The sequence below is a fragment of the Hemiscyllium ocellatum genome, chromosome 9, assembly GCF_020745735.1.
Source record: "Hemiscyllium ocellatum isolate sHemOce1 chromosome 9, sHemOce1.pat.X.cur, whole genome shotgun sequence".
NCBI lineage: Eukaryota > Metazoa > Chordata > Chondrichthyes > Orectolobiformes > Hemiscylliidae > Hemiscyllium > Hemiscyllium ocellatum.
Genome location: NC_083409.1, coordinates 12,311,302 through 12,332,462, shown reverse-complemented (window position 1 = coordinate 12,332,462; position 21,161 = coordinate 12,311,302).

Sequence of the window (21,161 nt, the reverse complement as noted above, 5' to 3'; positions counted from 1 at the left end):
ACTTCACCAAGAGAGGAAGTGAAAGAAGGAGCTCGGAGCAGCTGGGTGTTTGCAACTGAGACGGGAGAAAACTGTGAACCATCTGCACTCCCTGGAATCTAACAGCACAGGACGCTGGTTGTGGGATTTACTTTTTGCAGAAACAGCACAGTGATGGAAAAAGTGTCACTCACTCTCTCACAAACACACACGCCTGCACTCGGAGATCAGAAACAGAATCCAGCAGCAGCTCTGTCTCCAAGCTGTGAAACCTGCACAGAATTATTCCCTCATTCTGTTTTTAACTGGCAGGATAGACCAAGCAGGGGAGGCAACTCAGTGCAGTCGGAAGGGAATTGCCCTGGGAGTCCTCACCATTAACTATGGAACCCATGAAGCCTCATGACAGCAGGTCAAACATGGGGAAGGAAACCTCCTGCTGATTACCACATAGCACCGCCCTCCCCTCCAACCTCAACTGAGCAGTCAGTCCTCCTCCATGTTGACCAACACTTGGAGGGAGCACTGAGGGTGGGAAGGATGCAGGATATACTCTGAGTAAGGGAATTCAAAGCCCACCATCAAGAGCTGCTCAGAAGCATCACTACTGAGCAAGCTGGTCACGCTCCACCTGATTCAGCTGCTAGACTGGACCTGGGGCAGGTGGTGAGGGAACCAACAAGAGGGAAAAACATATTCACTATCACCCTCACCAACCTTCCTGCTGCTGGTGTATCTGTCCATGACAGTATCAGTAAGAGTGACCACCGCACAGTCCGTGTGGAGACAAAATCCCAACTTCATATTAAGAATACCTTACATTCTGTTGGGCAAGAGATACGGGCTGTCAGAAAGCATTTTGTTTTATTTTTTTTTCACATCAAAACACTCCTGTTTATTTTTTTCTTTTCTTTCTTTTTTCTTTTTCTTTTTTTTTGGTCCAGTGACAAGCAGTGTTCCTACACTCCTTTTTTTTTCTTAACCCCCACACTACCGCCTAACTGCGGTAGTGCTTATTATTTTTATCCCCAGCACCCATGGTGTGTGTGTGCAGGTGTGAGGCACAGTGGGAGACAAGGTGTACAAATCTTTATTCAATTTCCACCACCAGGAAAAGTAGGAAAACACCCGAGTGGCCTGTGACAAGCAGTGCCCTTCACATCGAAGGGCAATGAGCATTTTGTTTTAAGCAGTAATTGGTAATGATTGGAAATTAGTGCCCATTCAGGTGAGGCAGGTGAAGACACTCAGTGATTGCAATGGCAGATTGGATGGGCTCTTGATGGAAATAAACCTGCAAGGCTCTGGGGGTCGAGTAGGGGACTGACTGGATTGCTCCATGAAATGACAGCATTTACCTGACAGGCTGAATGTTCTCCCCCTGTGCTGGAAATAGTTCTCACTCAATGAGGGGTTCACAATTAGAGAGTCTGGATGCAGTAAATACAGGACAAATTGTTTCTCCAGGCAGGAGGGTCAGTAACCAGAGGGCACACATTTCAGAAAGGGTCTGAAGCACAAGAGAGAAGATAGGAACATTTTTATCCAGCGAGTTCATGATGACTGTCTGCAAGGTGAGTGGAAGTGGATTCAACAGCAACTTTCAAAAGGGCATTTGGAGAAATAGCTGAAAAGGAAATAATTGCAGGGTTATACAGGAAGGGCTGAGGAAATGGGACTCATTGGACTCATTTGACTGACACTCACAATAGGCCCAGTGACCACTGTCTGTTCTGTATAAGAGCTCACACACACTTAGACTCACCTTTACACAAAGACTGGGAGAAACAGACAACCCAGTTTACAGAAGAGTGTTTCTCTCAAGGAAAACACTCTTGAACCAACTCAGGGAACAGGCCAGACTAGATTTACTGATGTGGAATAATTCATCAAATCAATGACAAGGGAACAGTGAACCAAAAGTGATGGCACTGAACAGGATATTCAATAGCACAACCATTGAGTGGGAAAGGGATGAAGGGCAGGAGGTCAGAGAGCATGCTCAAGGGGTCTGAAGGCTCTGTTGTCAATAGTGGGATGGAGTAAACCGCAATCGGAAGTAGACCAGAGACAGAAGATGGAAGGGAGAGGGAGGGAACGTGAGTCTGCAGCAGAACACAGAGTGAGGGAGGAGGGAGGTCATCGAGGCAATTGACTGGCAGTGAGGTCAGGGGTCATTCTGGAATGACAAATGAGTAAGACAGGTAAGGGGCCACTGCATATTAGACAAGTTAGGGTTTATGGCTTCAGTACGCTGGGAGAGGACATTGTAATCATAGAGTTAGGGGGCAGGACGAGCAGGAATTGGACTTTCTGTGGTCAAGAGGCTGAGGTAGTGCAGAGACAGACAATGTCGCTGAGATTGAAATAAACGACCTACGTGATGGAGAAGATGTGCGGTTTGCAGCTCAGGTACTGGATAGTCTCGAGAGAAGGAGGCCCATGTTTACTGGTCTCTTCTGGAGCATCCAGTGGGAAGGAGGTCCATGTTTATTGGTGTCTATTGGAGGTTCCAGTGGAAATAGGTCCATGTTTACTGGTTCTATGGGAAGGTGGTCAATGTATATATTATCACAGATTTACAGCATGGGATCAGGCCCTTCAGCTCAACTCATCCATGCCGACCAAGTATCCAAAACTGAACTAGTCCCATTTGCCTGTGTTTGGCCCAATCCTCTCTAAATCCTTCCTATCCATGTTCCTGTAAAAATGTCCTTGAAATGTAGTAATTGTACTCACCTCTCCCATTTCCTCTGGCAGCTCATTACACATACACACTAACCTCTGAGTGAAAATGTTGCCCCTCAGTTTCCTTCTAATTCTTTCCCCTATTCCTTTAACCTATTCCTTTTCGTACTGGACTCTCCTACCCTGGGGAAAAGACTTTGGCTATTCACTTTAGCTTTGACCCTCATGATTCTATAAACCTCTATAAGGTCACCCCTTAATCTCCTGAATTTCCTGGAAAAACATCTCGGCCTATTCATCCTCGTCTTGTCATTCAAACCCTCCAATCTTGATAACATCCCTGTTCATCTTTCTTTTATCCAAACCAGTGTAATAACTTCCTTCCTTTGGAAGGGTGAGCAGAAATGCACACTGTGTCCAAATGTGGCCTTCCCAATGCCTTGTACAGCTCCTGTACTCCCTGATTTGACCAGTGAAAGTGAGCGTGCCAAATACCTTCTTCACCACCCTGTCTACCTGTGACACCACTTCCAAGGAATTAGGTACCTGTACCCCTCAGTCTCTCTGTTCAACAACACTCCCCATGGCTCTACCATTAATTGTGTAATTCCTGCCCTGTTTTGTCTTACCAAAATGCAACTCCTTCCATTTATCGGAATTAAACTCCATCTGGATTTCTTGACCCACTGGCCCAGTTGATCAAGATGACATTGCACTCTTAGATAACCTTCTTCCCTGCTACAATGCCAACAATTTTAATGTCAGCCACAAACTTCCTGACCTATTCCTGCTATTTTCTCATCCAAATTGTTCATGTAAATGATGAACAACAGTGGATCCAGGATCGATTCTTGTGACAGACAGTTGGTCACTGGCCTCCAGTCTGAAGAACAACCCTCTCTCACCAGCCTCAGCCTCCTACCATCAGGCCAATTTTATATCCAATTGGTGAGCTCTCCCTGGATCCTCTATGATATAATCTTACTGAGCAGTCTACCATAGGGAACCTTGTCTAAGGCCTTGCTAAAGCCCATGTAGCCAAAGTGTACTGCTCTACCTTTATCTACCTTCTTGATTACTTCTTCAAAAACTCAGTCATCTACTCGTCTCCATCGGAAACTCCAGTGAATAGGGGGCCCATGTTTACTGGTCTCTATTGGAGGATCCAGTCAGAAGGAGGTCCATGTTTACTGGTCTCTCTTGGAGAGTACAGTAGGAAGGAAACCAATGTTTAGTGGTCTGTATTGGAGGATCCAACAGGAAGGAGGCCCATGCTTACTGGTCTCAATTCAGTGAGAAGGAGGCCCATGTCTCTCCATTGGTCAGTCCTGTGAATGGAATTCTATGTTTACTGGACTCTGTTGGGAGATTGAATGGGAAGGAAGCCCATGTTTACTGGTCTCTTTTGGGAGGTTCAATGGGAAGGAGGCCCATGTCTCTCCATTGGGCAGCTCCGTGAAGTGAAGTCCATGTTTACTGGGCTCTGCTGGAGTGTCCAGTGCATCATGGACACCATGGTGCGTGTGGGGTTCAGTTCCATTCTGTTGTAACTGTGTGATGCTCTGACCATAATCCCAGTCAAATAGTCTGACTTAAAGACTGATCATGGAAGGGGAAGGAAAGGGGAAAGGATTGGACCATGTTGTGAATGGACAGGATGGGTCAGTGGGTCAGAGCCTGTCCTATCCCTCCAACTGACACTGATGGCCTGAGGATCTCCTCTCTCTGCTGGGCCTTCATGGAATAAGGTTTGTGTCCAAACTAGTCCCCAGTGAGAATAGGCCAACAGCACAGAACTGCCCTTCATTTGACAAGAATCTCTCAGTCTTCCTGAGAGAGGTCAAACCCTGGTGAATGTGGGAAATGAGGCCTCACTCCAGGCAGGGGTGAAGGGTTAGCATCCATTAGTGGGGCAGAGCAGAGGGAAATTTATCGTGAATTCAACTCTCACTACCCGGGACACTGACACAGAGAGAGAAGCGAGACAAGCAGAGAGGTAGAGAGAGAGAGAGATAGAGAGAGAGATCAAGGGGTGGAAGGAGGAGCATCTGAGACATTTGAGATATTTGAGGGGACCAAGAGCGAGGTAGAGGGAGGTAGAAATGGTGAGGTTGAGGGATAACGAGAGAGAACAAGATGTGACTGAGAGGGATGGAGAGAGAGAAAGAGACAGGATGGGTGTGATACCAAGAGTGAAGGGAATTAGGAGAGACAAGGTAGGGTTGCGTGTGAGAGAGAGAGAGAGACAGACAGAGAGAGAGAGACATGAGTATGGTTAGAGACAGAATCTCAGAGAGGGAGGGAGAGAGACTTTAGATTGGGATGCAGAGAGAGAGGGAGGGAGAGAGAGAGAGAGACAGAGGGAGGAATAAAAAGGGGTAGTTAACATTTGGAGGTATTCAATTGAAGTGAGAGATGGAGTGAGCGATGGAGACAGAGAGATTATCTGATGAAATGTGGAAGTGTGAGTGAGTTGTAGAAAGTGGCTATGAGACAGAGAAAGAGAGAAAGACAAATGGACAGGTTCTTGGTCACCACATTCTAGGAAGGATGTGATTGTACTTGAGAGGGGGCAGAGATTTACCAGGATGCTGCCTGGGCTGGAGGGCCAGCTATGAGGGGCGATTGGAAGGACTGGGGTTGTTTTCCTTGGAGCAGTGAAGGTTGAGAGGGAACCTCGTAGAGAGTTATAAAATTATTTGGGGCAGTGATACAGTGGGTAGGAAGGCACTTTTTACATGAGTAAAGGAATCAATAACCAGGGACAGAGATTGAAGGTAACACAGACATGAACACGGAGAAACTAGGAGCAGGAATAGGCCATTCGCCCTTTGAGTCTGCTCTGTCATTCACTATAATCGTGACTGATCCGCGCTCTCAAAACCATATTCCTGCTTTTCCCCCATTCCCTTCATGCTGTTAAAATGCAGAACAATTATCTCTCTCTTTTTCTTGGATATATTCAGTTTCTTATCCTCCACAGCCTTCAGTGGTAGAGAATTCCACAGGTCGACCACTCTCTGAGTGAAGAAATGTTTCCTCATCTCAGTCCAAAATGGTCTACCCTGTATCCTCCTGAGACTGTGTCCCCTGGTTCCAGACTCCCCACCCAGGGGACACCTCCTCCCTGCCCAGCCCTGTTGGAATTTTATACATTTCAATCAGATCCCCTCTCATCCTTCTAAACTTCAGTGAGTCCAGGCCCAGTCAAGTTGGAGAGTGTGAGTAGAGTTGAGGAGAAATGTTTACACCCAGAGGGTGGTGGGAGTCTGCAACTCACTGTCTGAAAGGCTGGTTGAGTCACAAACTCTCGAGACATTGGGGCAGTGTTTAGATATTCCCTTGTGTTGCTGTTGCCTCCAGGGTAATGGGCCAAGAGCTGGAGGATGGGATTAGTGTCATCAGATCTTTGTTTACCAGCACAGACACAATGGGCCAAATGGTCTCATTCAGTGCTGTTCACATCAATGCCTCTCTGAGACAGAGAGAGAGAAGCGGAGAGAGAGAGAGAGAGAGAGAAGAGGAAATATGAGGTACTGACATGGCTCTCCCTGCCTGATGCCATTTACATACTGAGGAACACCCAGTCAGACTCTCACAGGCTGCAGCTTTATAAAGCAGAACCCAGTGAAGGGAGAGTTTATCAGGAACCAGGCACAGGGACAGGAGCACACACCATGATTTCACACATCCAGCTGATCTGGCCCCTGGCATTCTGTGTCGCAGGTACAAATCTCTCTCCTTCCACCTTGAATCTTTAGCTGCTCTCCATTTAACTCCAATTCCACTGACTTGTGATTGAAGGGAAAATGCTGAAACCAGAGGAATGCTCAGTGTCTCCAACAATCTCTCATTTGGCAGGCTCTATCTATGACAGTTCTGACTTCACTGTGTTTCTCTCTGACCTCTCAGGTATCAACGGGGACATCATCATGAGCCAGTCTGTCGGTGGGACGGGGCCAGACTGCAACCATCACCTGTACAGCCAGTGAAGACATTATCACTTACCTTGCTTGGTACCAGCAGCGAGAAGGTCAGAAACCCTCTCTCCTGATCTACAATGCAGCAACTCGATTCACAGGAGTCTCCGATCGATTCACCGGCAGTGGATCAGGGATCAGTTTCACCCTGACAATCAGCAGCGTTCAGAATGAGGATGTCGCTGACTATTACTGTCAGCAGCGTTACACCAGGCCTTCCCAGTGATACAAAGCCGTAAAAAAATCTCAATACACACAGCACCACCTCCTGTACTGACACATTCATAACTACATGTTGTATGTAATAATAGACACTCAACCCTACTTCCACTACCAATACACATAGTTAGATATAAATGAAACTTTACAAATTAACCCCATGCTGGGTTTGTCACTGTCCACATCACACTCCAGTCTCTGTGCTGTACACGACTCACTGAAGGCCTCAAGCTTCCCTTTTACACTCCATGGCCACATGTGAAGAACAGCTGCAAGATTTAACATCGAAAAATAAAGTTCACAAATCGCCCGAGTGCAGCTGGACACATCTCATCGAGAAAAACAGAATGAGTGAAACAGAGAGGGAGAAAGACATGAATGAGGAAGAGACAGAGAGAGGCAGGGAGAGTCTGAGGGTGAATGAGACACAGACAGGGAGAGGGTGAGAGTGATGAAGGGAAGCAGAGAGCAGAGGTTTTTCTACAGCTTCTACACTGGGAGCTCTCACTGTGGTACACATTCAGTAAAGGAACCAAGCTCAGACTGAGTAAGTAAACCTCAATCCTTCGTTATTAAGCACTGAAACTTTCTAAAACACAAATGCTGAATTGTAGAGTCATAAAGTCATAGCGACGCACAGCATGGAAACAGACCCTTTGGTCCAACACTTCCATGCTGACTAGATATCCCAATCCAATCTAGTCCGACCTGCCAGCACACTGCCCATATTCCTCCAAACCCTTCCTATTCATATACCCATCCAAATGCCTCTTAAATGTTGCAATTATACCACCCTCCAATTGTTGAAGGTATTAGTGGGGAGCTGCAATGAATGAAATGGTTGATTGAGGAGCACTGTATCTAACAGGGTGTACAGCTGTATGTCTGTCGTCCTATTGCCCCCAGTCAGTAAGTTTTACTCACTGTGTGGAGGAGCTCTGTCCATTTGCAGCCTGTGGTCCCATTCCTGCAGCATGGAGTGAAATCAGTGAGTAGCCTCCTGCCAGTCTCAGTGTGACAGACCCGAGTTTGATGTGAGCTCTTGCTCCCTGTCCCAGTCTCTGATCTCAATGACCTCAATAGCAGCAGCAGCAGCAGCAGCACAGTGAGACACCGAGCTCCCACCACCCCCAGCTTTAACTCTGCTCAATCACACAATCACAGAACTGTTACAGTGCACAAGGAGACCATTCTGCCCACCCTGTCTCTACTGGCTCTCTGAATGAGCAATTCACTGAGTGTCATTCTCCTGCCTTCTACCTGTCACCCTGCACATTGTTCCTTTTCAAATAACAGTCTCATTCCCTTCAGAATGTTTTAATTGAAGCTGCCTCCACCACACTCTCAGGCAGTGCATTCCACACCTTAACTACCCACTGGCTGAAAATGTTTTTTCCTCATTTTACTTTTGTTTCTTTGAACAATTACTTTCAATCTGTGGCCTCTCGCACTCAATCCTTTTCCCGATTGGGAATTTTTTCTCCGTATTTACTGGATCCAAACCCCTCATGATGCTGAATTCCTTGAACAAACCTCCTCTCAGCCTTCTCTTCTCTCAGGAACTCAGTCCCGACTTCTCCGATCCACCTTCATCACTGACGTTCCTCACTACTGGAATGAGCTTTGGTTTCTCCTGATAGCTCAAACCCTCCAGTCCCGGCAACAGATGAACAACACCTTTGCTCAGCAACACTCCACAGGGCCTGACAATTCACTGTATGGGTTCTCCCTGGTTTGGCTTTCCGAAATGCAGCATCTCACTTTCTCTATATTGAACACATCTGCCACTCCTCCACCCATTGCCTTATCTGATCAAGGTCCTGCTGTACTCTGAAATAATCTTCTTTACTATATACTGCATAGTATAATATACAGTTAGTAAACTCACGATTTGTCACACCTACATTCACATCCAAATCATGCTTTCAAATTACAAAAGTCAGCATCAATCCTTGTGGCATACCACTGGTCACAGACCCCCAGTCTGAAAATTAGCTCCCTGCCAACATTCTTTGTCTCCTATCTTCAAGCTAATTTTATATCCAAATTGTACCCCTGGATCCCATGTGATCTAACCTTTCTAACCTGTGTACTATGTGGAATCTTGTGAAATACTTTGCTGAAGTCCATGTTGAAAATGTCTGCCTTTATCAATCTTCTTTGCCACTACTTCAAAAAACCTCCATCCCTCAGAATCCCCTCAAAACAATGTACCCACCGCTGACATCAGGCTCAACGGTCTATATTTCCCTGGCTTTTCCTTACAGCCTTTCTGAAATAATGGCACAGCATTAGCCAACCTCTCCAGTTCTCTGGCTCCTCACCCATGGCTGTTAATGACACAAATATCTCAGCAAGGGGCCCAGCAATCTCTTCCCAAGATTCACACAGTATTCTGGGATACACCTGATCAGATCCCAGAAGCTGTAAAAAAATCTCAATACACACAGCACCACCTCCTGTACTGACACATTCATAACTACATGTTGTATGTAATAATAGACACTCAACCCTACTTCCACTACCAATATACATAGTTAGATATAAATGAAACTTTACAACTTAACCCCATGCTGGGTTTGTCACTGTCCACATCCACTGTTCCCTGGCTTCCATGTCATTCTCCACAGTAAACACAGCTGCAAATTATTTGTTTAAGATCTCACCCATCTCCTCTGTCTTACCAAAAAGCAGCACCTTGCATTTATCTGAATTAAACTCCATCTGCCATTCCTCCGCCCAATGGCCCAGTTGATCAAGATCCCTTTGTGCTCTCAGATAATCTTCTTCAGCGTCCACTATGCCACCAATTTTGGTGTCTTCCACAAATGTACTAATGATTCATCCTTTCTTCACATACAAATCATTTATATAAATAGTGAACAACAATAGCACAAGGTTCCACAAAAAAAAACTGATGACAATCCCAAATTAGTCCTTGCCTTTCCAAATGCATGTAGATGCTGTCTCTCAGAATTCCTTCCAACAACTTACACACCACTGGTGTTAGACTCACTGGCCTGTAGTTCCTTGGCTTTTCCTCGCAGCGTTTCCTCAATAATGGCACAACATTAGCCACCCTCGAATCAGACAGCAACTCACCCATGACTGTTGATAATACAAATATATCAGCAAGGGATACAGCAATCTCTTCTCTAGCTTCTCACATTGTCCTGGGATACACTTAGAGTCATCGATCAGATTTATCAAATTTATGCATTTTACGAGCTCCTCTTCTGTAATGAGGATTCTTGTCAAGACATTGTTATTTATTTCCCTGAGTTCCCAAGCTTTCATGTCTTTCTCCCCAGTATATATATTCGTGAAATATCCCTTTAGGATGTCACCTGTCTTCTCTGGGCCCACACATATGTGACCTCATTTATCCTTAAGGGGTGCTATTCAGTCCCCAGCTAATCTTTTGCCCTTTTATTATTCAAAGAACACAGAACATAGAACATTACAGCACAGTACAGGCCCTTCAGTCCTCGATGTTGCACTGAGGTGTGGAACCAATCTGTAGCCTATCTATCCCACACTATTCCATTTTCATTCCACATGTTTATCCAATAACCATTTCAATGCCCTTAAAGTTGGCAAATATACCACTGTTGCAGGCAGTGCATTCCACTCCCCTAATTCTCTCTGAATAAAGAAGCTACCCCTGACATCTGTCCAAAATTTATCACCGCTCAATTTGAAGTAATGTCCCCTCATGCTATCCATCACCATCTGGGGAAAAAGGCTCTCACTGTCCACCCTTTCTAATCCTCTGATTATCTTGTATGTCTCAATTAAGTCATCTCTCAACCTTCTTCCCTCTAATGAAAACAGTCTCAAATCCCTTAGCCTTTCCTCATAAGACCTTTCCTCCATACCAGGTAACATCCTAGTCAATCTCCTCTGAACCCTTTCCAAAGCTTCCACATCCTCCCAATAATGCTGTGACCAGAATTGTACGCAATACCCCAAGTGCGGCCGCACCAGAGTTTTGTACAGCTGCAACATGACCTCATGGCTCCAAAACTCAATCGCTCTGCCAATAAAAGCTAACATACAAACCTTACGCCTTCTTAACAACCCTATCAACCTGGGTGGCAACTTTCACAAATCTATGTATATGGACACCAAGATCTCTCTGCTCACCTATACTACCAAGAATCTTACCATTAGCCCAGTACTCTTTATTCCTGTTGCACTTTCCAAAATGAATCATCTCACACTTGTCCACATTAAACTCCATTTGTCACCTCTCAGACCGCCTCTGCAGCTTATCTATATACTTGTGTAATCTACAATATCCTTCGGCATTATCCACAACTACACTGACCTCAGTGTTATTCGCAAAATTACTAACCCATCCTTCTGCACCCTCATCAAGCTCATTTATAAAAATGACAATCAACAATGACTCCAAAACAGATCCTTGTGTAACACCACTAGTAACTGAACTGCAGGATGAACATTTCCCATCAACCATCACCCTCTGTCCTCTTTCAGCAAGCCAATGTCTGATCCAAACCACTAAGTCACCCTCAATCCGATGCCTCTGTATTTTGTGCAATACCCTACCGTGGGGAACCTTATCAAATGCCTTACTGAAATTCATATACATCACATCAACCACTTTACCCTCATCCCCCTGTTTGGTCACCATCTCAAAGAACTTAATCAGGTTTGTGAGACACGACCTACCCTTCATAAAACCTTGTTGAGTGTCCCAAATCAACTTATTTCTCTCTGGATGATTATAAATCCTATCTCTTAGAAATTTTTCGAACACTTACCCACAACCGAAGTAAGGCTCACTGGTCAGGTTTGTCTCGACTCCCCTTCTTAAAATCTCCTTTTTATTCACTTTAATTCTTCCACTTCTGCCCTCAAAAGGGCTCAGGAATTGCTTGCCCTCCCTTAAGTGTACTTCGACTGTTCCTGATCTATATCCCATATTATTCACCTCAGGAATTTCTTGCCAACCTTTGACTTTAGATTATTCAGAGCTGATGTGTCCTTACTCCATGGAAGTTGGTGCTTTCCCCATTTGGTCATTTTGACCCCCGAATGGCCTTTGTTCTTTTCCACTGTCTCCCTAAACTTTGCGATACAATGATCACTCTTCCCTAAATGTCCTCTCTCTGACACTTGATCTACTTGAGCCTCCTCATTCCCAAAATCCAGGCTGAGCAGAGCCTCCTTTCTCATTGGATTGGAAACACACAACTGGAGAAAATTCACCTGAACACACTCCCACAATGCTGGCCAAGATCTGCCTGTGACACTGCTCCAATCACAGGCTAAATTCAGATAATTAAAGTCCCCCATTATAATAACTCAGTAATGGTTCCACTTCTCTGTAAGTTACTTGGAGATTTATTCCTCTGCATCCAGCCCACTGGTTGGTGAAACATAGACTGCACTGAGGATTCTGTGTTCATAGAGTCAGAGAGAAACAGACTCTTCGGTCCAACCCATCCATGCCGATGAGATATCCCATCCCAATCTAGTCCCACCTGCCAGCACCTGGCCCATATCCTTCCAAACCCTTCCTATTCTTATACCCATCCAAATGCCTCTTAAATGTTGCAATTGTACCAGCCTCCACCACATCCTCTGGCACCTCATTCCATGCATGTACCACCCTCTGCATGAAAAAGTTGCCCCTTTTATATCTTTCCCCTCACACCCTAAACCTATGCCCTCTAGTTCTGGATTCCCCTACCCCAGGGAAAAGACTTTGCCTATTTATCCTATCCATGCCTCTCATAATTTTGTAAACCTCTATAAGGTCACCCCTCAGCCTCCGACACTCCAGGGAAAACAGCCCCAGCCTGTTCAGCCTCTCCCAGTAGCTCAGATCCTCCAACCTTGGCAACATCCTTGTAAGTCTTTTCTGAACCCTTTCAAGTTTTGCAACATCTTTCCGATAGGAAGGAGACCAGAATTGCACGCAATATTCCAACAGTGGCCTCACCAATGTCCTGTGCAGCCGCAACATGACCTCCCAGTCCTTGGCGTTCCTCTCTGATGTTGCATCCTGGTTTCCATAGCCCTGCCAAATTAGTTTAAATCCTCCCCAATAACACTTAACAAATTACCCCACAAGGAAATCTGTCCTAGCTCTGATCAGGAGCAATCCACCTGTTCTCTTCAAGTCCCGTCTCCCCCAGACCCAGTCCTGGTGTCCCAACAATCAAAAATCCTCCCTCCTGGATCCTCTCTCCATCCCCACAGTCACCTGACTTATCCTCCAGTTCCTATTCTCACTTGCATGGAGCACTGGAAATAATCTGGAGATTCCTACATTTTAGTTCCTGCTGCTAATTCCTTCCTGAGCTCCCTAAATTCTGACTGCAGGACCACATCACTTTTCTCCCGCTGTCACTGGGACCGATGTGGACCATGACTGTTGCCTGTTCCCCCCGCTCCCCTCAGGGTGTTGTGCAGTCGCTCAGTCACATCCTTGACCCTGGCACCAGGGAGACAACACACCATCCTGGATTCCCATCTGCAGCTGCAGAAACTCCTATCGATAGCCCTCACTCTCAAATCTCCTCTTACTATCGCTCTTCCAGTCTTCCTTGTGCCCCCCTGGACAGCTGAGCCCCCATGGTGCCATGGAATTGGCTCTGGCTGCACTCCCCAGATGAACCATCATTCTCATCAGGATTCTGAAATGAGTCCTGGTTGGAGAGTGGGATGCACTCAAGGGATTCCTGTACTAGCTGCTTGGTCCTTTTGGACTGTCTGCTGCTCCCCCATTCCCTCTCTCCCTGCATACGCTGAAGCTGCAGAGTGACCACATCAAGAAACTTGCTCTCCACGGAGCTCTCAGCCTCACGGACGCTCTGCACTGACACCAGCTGCTGCTCAAGCTCCAAAACCCGGAGCTCCAACTGCTGTCACTGACCACACTTCCTGCTGTCATGGTGGGAAGCATTCAGGACCTAGCAATCTCTGTGTGAAGTACGCTCAATGACATGGCCTCCATATCTTTCTGCAGCAGTGAGTTCCACAGGTTCACAAACCTATGGTGGAAGGAATTCCTCCTTATCTCACTTCAAAAGGGTCTTCCCTTCACTCTGCCGTTGGGTCCCGGTCTCTTCCCCTGTTGGAAACATCTTCTCTGTGTCCACTCTAGACAGGTCTCTCAGCATTCTGTAAGTTTCAATGAGATTCCTCTCATCCTTCTAAACTCCATTGAATCCTCAACTGTTCCTCATATGATAAGCCCTTCATCCCCAAGATCATTCTTTTAAAACTCTTCTGTACACCCTCCAATGCCTGCACATTCTTCCTTATATACAGGGCCCAAAACTGTTCACAATACATGAATTGTGTTCTGACCAGAGCCTTATACAGCTTCAGCAATACGTCCCTGTTCTTGTATTCCAGCCTTCGCGAAATGAATGCTGAAATTGCATTTGTGCTCCTAACTGCCAACTGAACCAACATGCTAACGTTGAGAAAAACCTGATTATGACTCCTCAATCCCTTTGTGATTCAGATTTCTGAATCCTTTCCTCATTTAGTAAACAGTCTATGCCTTTATCCTTCCTACTAAAGTGCATAAGCTCACACTTTCCCACATTGTATTCAATCTGCCACTTCTTTGTCCACTCTCTGAGCCTGATCAACTCCTCCTTCAGATTCTCCACTTCCTCAACATGGTCCCTCCACTTATCTTTGGGTTACCTGCAGATTTGACAGCAATGCCATCAGATCCTTTATTCAGATCATTAATTAATAATTCATTCATAACTGTAGTCCCAGCATGGACCTTAGCATACCCACAGTAGTCACCGGTTGCCATCCTGAAAAAGATCCTTTTATCCCACTCTCTGCCTTCTGCCAGGCGGCCAAGCTTCTATCCATGCCAGGACCTTGTCCCTAACATCACGGTCTCTTCTCTTCTTTAGTAGCATCCTGTACGGCACATTGTCAAATGCTTCCTGTACATCCAAATAGATCACGTCCACTGGTTCTCATTTATCTCACTTGTTCATTCCTTCCTCCAAGAGTTCGAACAGATTTGTCAGGCCTCCCCTTGATGAAGCCATGCTGACACAGCCCGACTTGACCATACACTTCCAACTCCCCTGCAATCTCATCCTTAAACTGAAGTCTATGATCTTACTGAAGACTGAGGTGAGACTAGCCAGCCTATAATTTCCCATCTTCTGCCTCCCTCCTTTCCTAAACAGGGGAGTTACATTAACCATTTTACAGTCCTCTTGGACTCTCCCTGACTCCAGTGATTCCTGAAAGATCACCATCAATACCTCCACAATCTGCTCAGCTATCTCCTTCAAACTCTGGGATGTTGTCTATCCACTCCGGCTGATCTATCCATCTCAGAACTTCCAGCTTCCCCAGCACCTTCTCCTCGGTGATAACCATTACTCTCATCCCTGACCCTGAATCTCTTTAAGTTCTGGTATACTACTGGTGTCTTCCACCATGAAGACTGATGTAAAGTCACTATTCAGATCCTCTGCCATTTCCTTGTTCCCTGTTAGTACTTCTCCAGCCTCATTTTCCAGCATCCCAACATCCAGTCTTGCCTTCCTCTTAGCTTTTATATTTCAACAAAAAAAGTCTTGCAATCTTCTTTTATATTACCAGCTGGCTTACCCTCGTATTTCATCTTCTATCCCCTTATTACATTTTTAGTTATAAGCTTACAGGATCTGTGGGTTTTAAAATAGAGAATAAAGTATAAAAGCAAGGAACTGATGCTCCACCTCTATAAATCACTGATTAGACCATACTTGGAGGATTGTGTTCAGTTCTGAGCACCTTATTTAAAGAACAATATTAAAACCCTGGAGAGAGTTCAAAGGAGTTTTATTGGAATGATACCAGGAATGAAGGATTGTCAATACAAGGAAAGATTAGAGAGATTGGGCTTATTCTGCTCTGAGCAGAGAAGATTAAGAGGTGATCTTATAGAGTTGTTCACTGTTTTGAACAATTTTTGACAGTGTTAAGGAGGATATTCTGTTTCCATGAGTTGGTATGTCTGTAATTTTGGGTAACAATTTCAAGATTGTCAGCAGGACAGCCAGGAGTGAGGTGAGGAGGAATGTCTTTACGAAGAGAGTTGTTAGGATTTGGAAACTGCTGCCTGACAGGATGGTGGAGGTGGATTCTGTTGGAGGTTTCAACGTGTATATTTGAAATTGATGAAGTTAGAGGGCAACAGAGATCAGACTGGAGAGTGGGGCTGGCTGGACAGCTCTTTCTAGAACCAGGACAGACATGATGGGTTGAATAGCCTCCTTTTGTACTGTAAATTCTATTATTCCATTTCATCCTGTCAGCTCTTTGCCTTCCTCTGGTCTTGTTCAATTTCACTCCTGCATTTTCTATCCTTCTCTCAGCTTTCTGCAGGATTGAACACGAGATAACCAACATCACCTTCCCTGTTTGGTCTGACCTACTCTGCCTGTTTTGACACATCCCGGACTGAGAGTCTAGATTTGTACATCCCCACCCTCACCCTTTGTGGGAACAGATTCTGAATGATCTCTGTCTCGTCCTTCAAGGGCTCCCACTGCCCTGACACTGAGTTCCCGTCCAGTCGCTGTTGCCAGTCCACCTTTACCAAATCACCGCACAATTTAGTAAAATGGTTCATTTCCAAATGAAAACTCTTACCCAGGCTCCATGGTTCTCCATTTCCATCCCTAAGCTCAATGTCACTAATTTCTGATCACGATCACTGAAATAGTCCCCCAGTGATAACCCTTCCAGCTGCCCACAGTCATTCTATAAACAATGGTCTAAAACTGTCCCTTCTCTCTCTGATGCGTCACCATCACCTTCTCAGGGGCAATTAGGGATGGGCAATAAACACTGGCCCTGCCAGTGTCATTCACATCCCAAGAAGCAATTTGAACAATGCCTGTTCTTTTGTCTGGTTTGTTAGGTATTGACTACAAATGTTCAAATGGATTGTTTTGCCAGTTAATGTTCGAAGAGTTGAAACCCCTTTGAATTAAAATTTGAAGGGATTACAATTGTTTCTCTTGTCTTTCAGGTTTTGACAACCCAGCCCAAGCTGACCCTGCTGCCCCCCCACCTCCCCCCCCCCCAGGAACAGGTCAATGCCAAGGGCACTGCCACCCTGGTGTGCCTTGCCAACCATTTCTATCCCGATGAGCTGGAGGTGCAGTGGAAGAAGGACGGTGCCGTCATTTCGTACAGGGTTCAGACCAGCAACTACCTGCGAGCTTTGGACAGCACCTACAGTGTCAGCAGCCTGCTGACCCTCTCTGGGTCTGACTGGGAGTCCAACGCTCGTTTCTCCTGTGCTCTCACCCACGTGACCCTCACCTCTCCCCTCAGCAAGAGCATCATGAGATCTGAATGTGTGTAGAGTGTTGGAGACAGTCCACAGAGGAGACACAACTTTAAATAGAACCGGGCTGAGCTGGCAGGACAAAGGTCATTGTCAGCACTGAATTTCAACTCTCTTCCTTCTCAGGACTGGCTCAGAGTCACTTCTGAGGTTCAGGAGTTAAGGCAGGTTATTGGGACAGTTTAGAGAGAGTTTCATGCTGTGTCAAACCTCATGTTGTCCTTGTCCTGGGAGTGTATGTTGGGAACAGTGTTGTGTTGCGATGCCAAGTAAAAACTTCCAAAGATGCTGAAGACTGTCAGCTGTACAAAAACAATGTGAACCTCAGAAGTCTCTGCTTCAGTAAACCAGATCTCCTTCCTGCTCAGCCGCCAGTTCCAATTTAAGGTTTTGTCACTGTTTATAGGGACAGGATTCTCATGTTGTTGAGAAAATCTCCACAAGTGTTTTCCTCAAGCTCCATTGTGGCTGTGAATTTGTGCAGCTTCCTCTGTCTGGGCTGTTAATTGCTGACTGTTTTCTGTCAATGTCAATCTGGAAAAGGGGAATAACGATAAAGAAGATTCAGTCTCAGTGTACTTTGGATTTTTTTTAAGTAAGAGGATATCTGACACTCCTGTTCTTTTACTTTATAACACCCCCACACCATCGCCTAACTGTCGTACTGCGTATACTTTCCCCAGCACCCATGTTGTGTGTATGCAGGTGTGGGACGCAGTGAAAGACACAAGGTGTACAAATCTTTATTCAATTTCCACTACCAGAAAGAAAGGAAACACCCAATTGGCCAGTGACAAGCAGTGTCCTTCTTAGAGGGCAATGCTACATGATCAAACAGTGAAGGGGAGGGCTGTGTACATTGGAAATGGACTGCTGCCCTGAGCTGATTGGCTGCATTTCAGCAGGTCATTGTCACAATTGGCTACATTGCCTGTCAATCAATTCCATGTCTGTTGTAGGTGATACTGACAGCCAATCAGCAATCACTTTTAAATGATCCATTTGATCTGGATTCTGTCAAGGTTGCAAACAGTACAGAAACCGAAGGCTGTTGGGACTCAATAATTACAATCTGAGGCATTCCCTCCTCACTCTGTTGGTCCAGACACAGCTGGTGGGATCGCACTGTGCACTCTCTGTTGTATGCCTGATAGCACCTGAAATGATGTTCAGCCTATCACAGATACTGCAGGCTGTGTGTTTCTGTAAGTGTGAGTGTATTACTTAATGCTGCTTGTACATGTCTCTCTGAGGTATGAGTATGTGTGTGTGTGTGTATTACACAGACAGATACCAACACTAAGCACTGAGTAACACACCCACATTAAGAGAGACACCTCCAGGCAGCACTGAGTAACATGCTCATGCTCAGAGACACACCTACAGGCAGCATGGAATGTGAGCATTTTACACAGTACTGCCAGTCTCTCTGACTGTGTGTGTTACTTAATGCAGCCTGTCAGTGTCTCTCTGAGGTATTTGTCTCTTCACGGTGGATACAGAATGGGGCTTTGTGCTGGAGATTAAAGATTAGGCTTTAATTTTCTCATATCATGAATGAAAAACAGTTCAGCTGATTCAGTCTGAGATGGCAGCTCATTGAGATGGCCAAATTTCCCCAGCTGCCTGAGGAGAGACACTGACTGGCAGAACTGTGTAACCTGCTCACGCTCAGAGAGACACCTACAGGCAGCATGGAGTGTGAGCATGTTACTCAGTGCTGTCTGGCTCTCTCAGTGTGTGTGTTATTCTGTTCTGATCATCGATATCTCACTGAGTGTGAATGTGTTACTCTGTGATGCCTGTAGGTGTCTCTCTGAGTGGGTGTGTTATTCTGTACTGCCTGTCAGTATCCCACTGAGTGTGAGTATGCAACTCTGTGATGCCTGTAGGTGTCTCTGAGGTATTTGTCTCTTAGCGGTGGATAGAGAATGGGCTTTGTGATGGGGATTGAAGATAAGGCTTTAATCTTCTCAAATCTCAGATGAAAAACAATTCAGTCTGAGATGGCACCTCAGTGAGATGGTCAAAGTTAAAAATCACACAACACCAGGTTAGAGTCCAATAGGTTTATTTGGAAGTACAAGCTTTCAGAGTGCTGGTCCTTCATCTGGTAGCTAGCAGGGCAGGATCATAGTTTACAGAATTTACCGTGAAATTGAGATGGTAGCTGAGAAAGGTGAATACTGAGAGTGTATTCTCAATAAGGGAGGGACTTCAGAGTCAGTGCACACTGTGTTCCCTAATGTGTTCCCCGATTACAAGGGGATTTTCTGGAGCCAGGGTCATTGCAGTAATGGCTGCCTGCCCAGTTAATGCTGGTGAGCCATAGTCATATTTCAATGGTCTATTAGCCCTAAATTAAATGCAGCAATATTACCTTCCAGGAAGTGGAGCTGTCTGAGGGAGGGAGGTTAAACTCTTGCAGCTCCAAGAGGCCCAAACTCACACATTCCTGAACACAATGGGCAATTTTAGCATGACCAATTTACCTAACCTGCACATGTTCGGAAACCCACACAGACACAGGGAGAATGTGCAAACTGTACAGAAGCAGTCACCTGGGGCTGGAATTGACCCGGGTCCCTAGTGCTGTGAGGCAGCAGTGCTAACCACTGAGCTACCTTGCCACCCATTAAAAAAGCCCAAAAAGTTGAGCTTTTGTTAATCTCCGTGAGCCTGAGGTGATATAAACTATAAACACACAACCCTGTGCCAGGGAAGGTAGTGGAGGGTGGAAACCTCACAATCTTTAAATAGAATAACATTCAAGGATCTGGGCCAAGTGCAGGAAGTTGGGATTAGAGTGCCTTTTGTGGTAGCTTTGTTGGTGCAGACTCAATGAGCCAAAGGGCCTTTTCTGCTCTGTATCCATTTATGCTCCATGCTGAGAGGACAGGGCAAGTTAATGGTGACTAGGTTAGGCTGTTCCAAGATGGCAAACTCATCATCAAGTGTCAGAGGAAATGGCTCAAGCTTCAGTGAAGGCCCAACTAGGTGCTTGGAAGGAAGGTCAAGGCTAATGGAGGCAAGGCCAATGGAGACTGAGCGAGGGCACAGGGTGTTGGCTGGCATCTCCAGGAGTTGTAATGAGGCATGTGGGGACAAGAGGGGAGTGTGTCATGAGGGAGTGCAGTTTCAGATGAAATGTGACCTTCGCAAGCAGCAATGTGACCTTGCTGTCCCTGACTGTGTCAGGCTCACTGGCTGCTCTTCGTGTGATTACACACAGCCACTTGTCTGGTCACCACGCAAAGCCTTGCTCATGTCTACACTACCATCTACACCACTGTCGACACTTACTATCTGCACCCAGCATCCACAGCCACTGTCTGCACTCTCCATTTACACCTCCCATATTTCTGCTGTTGTATCCAATAATTCCATTGAGATTACTGCAACAGAAACCTGAATTTCAGAATTGGCAATGATTATCTTCAAACCCTGACCTTCAAAGTCTGTGTTCCACAATGAGCTGATTAATATTAATTACTGAATCCCATTTGATTTCTGTGATGGCAGGCCTGACGTATAACGAGAGGTTGAGGTGGTAAGGATTGTTTTCACTGGTATTGAGAAGAATGAAGGAAGGGAATCTTGGAGAAAGCTATAAAATTGGAACCAGACAAGACAAATGGAGTTTGGATGTTCCCAATGGTGTGAAGTTCAGCACCAGGGCTCATAGTTTAAGGTTGAGGGGTATACCCTTTCGGACAGAGACGATGAAAAATGTCTTCACCCAGAGAGTGGTGAGCCTGTGGAATTCTATGTCACAGAAAGTGTTTGAGGCCAAAACATTATGTTTTCAAGAAGGAGGTAGAGATAGCTCTTGTGGCTATAGAATCAAGGCATATGGGAGTAGAGCGGAATTACAGTGTAGTGCTCAATGATCAGCCACAATAACTTTGAATGGCAGAGCAGGCTGAAGGGGCTGA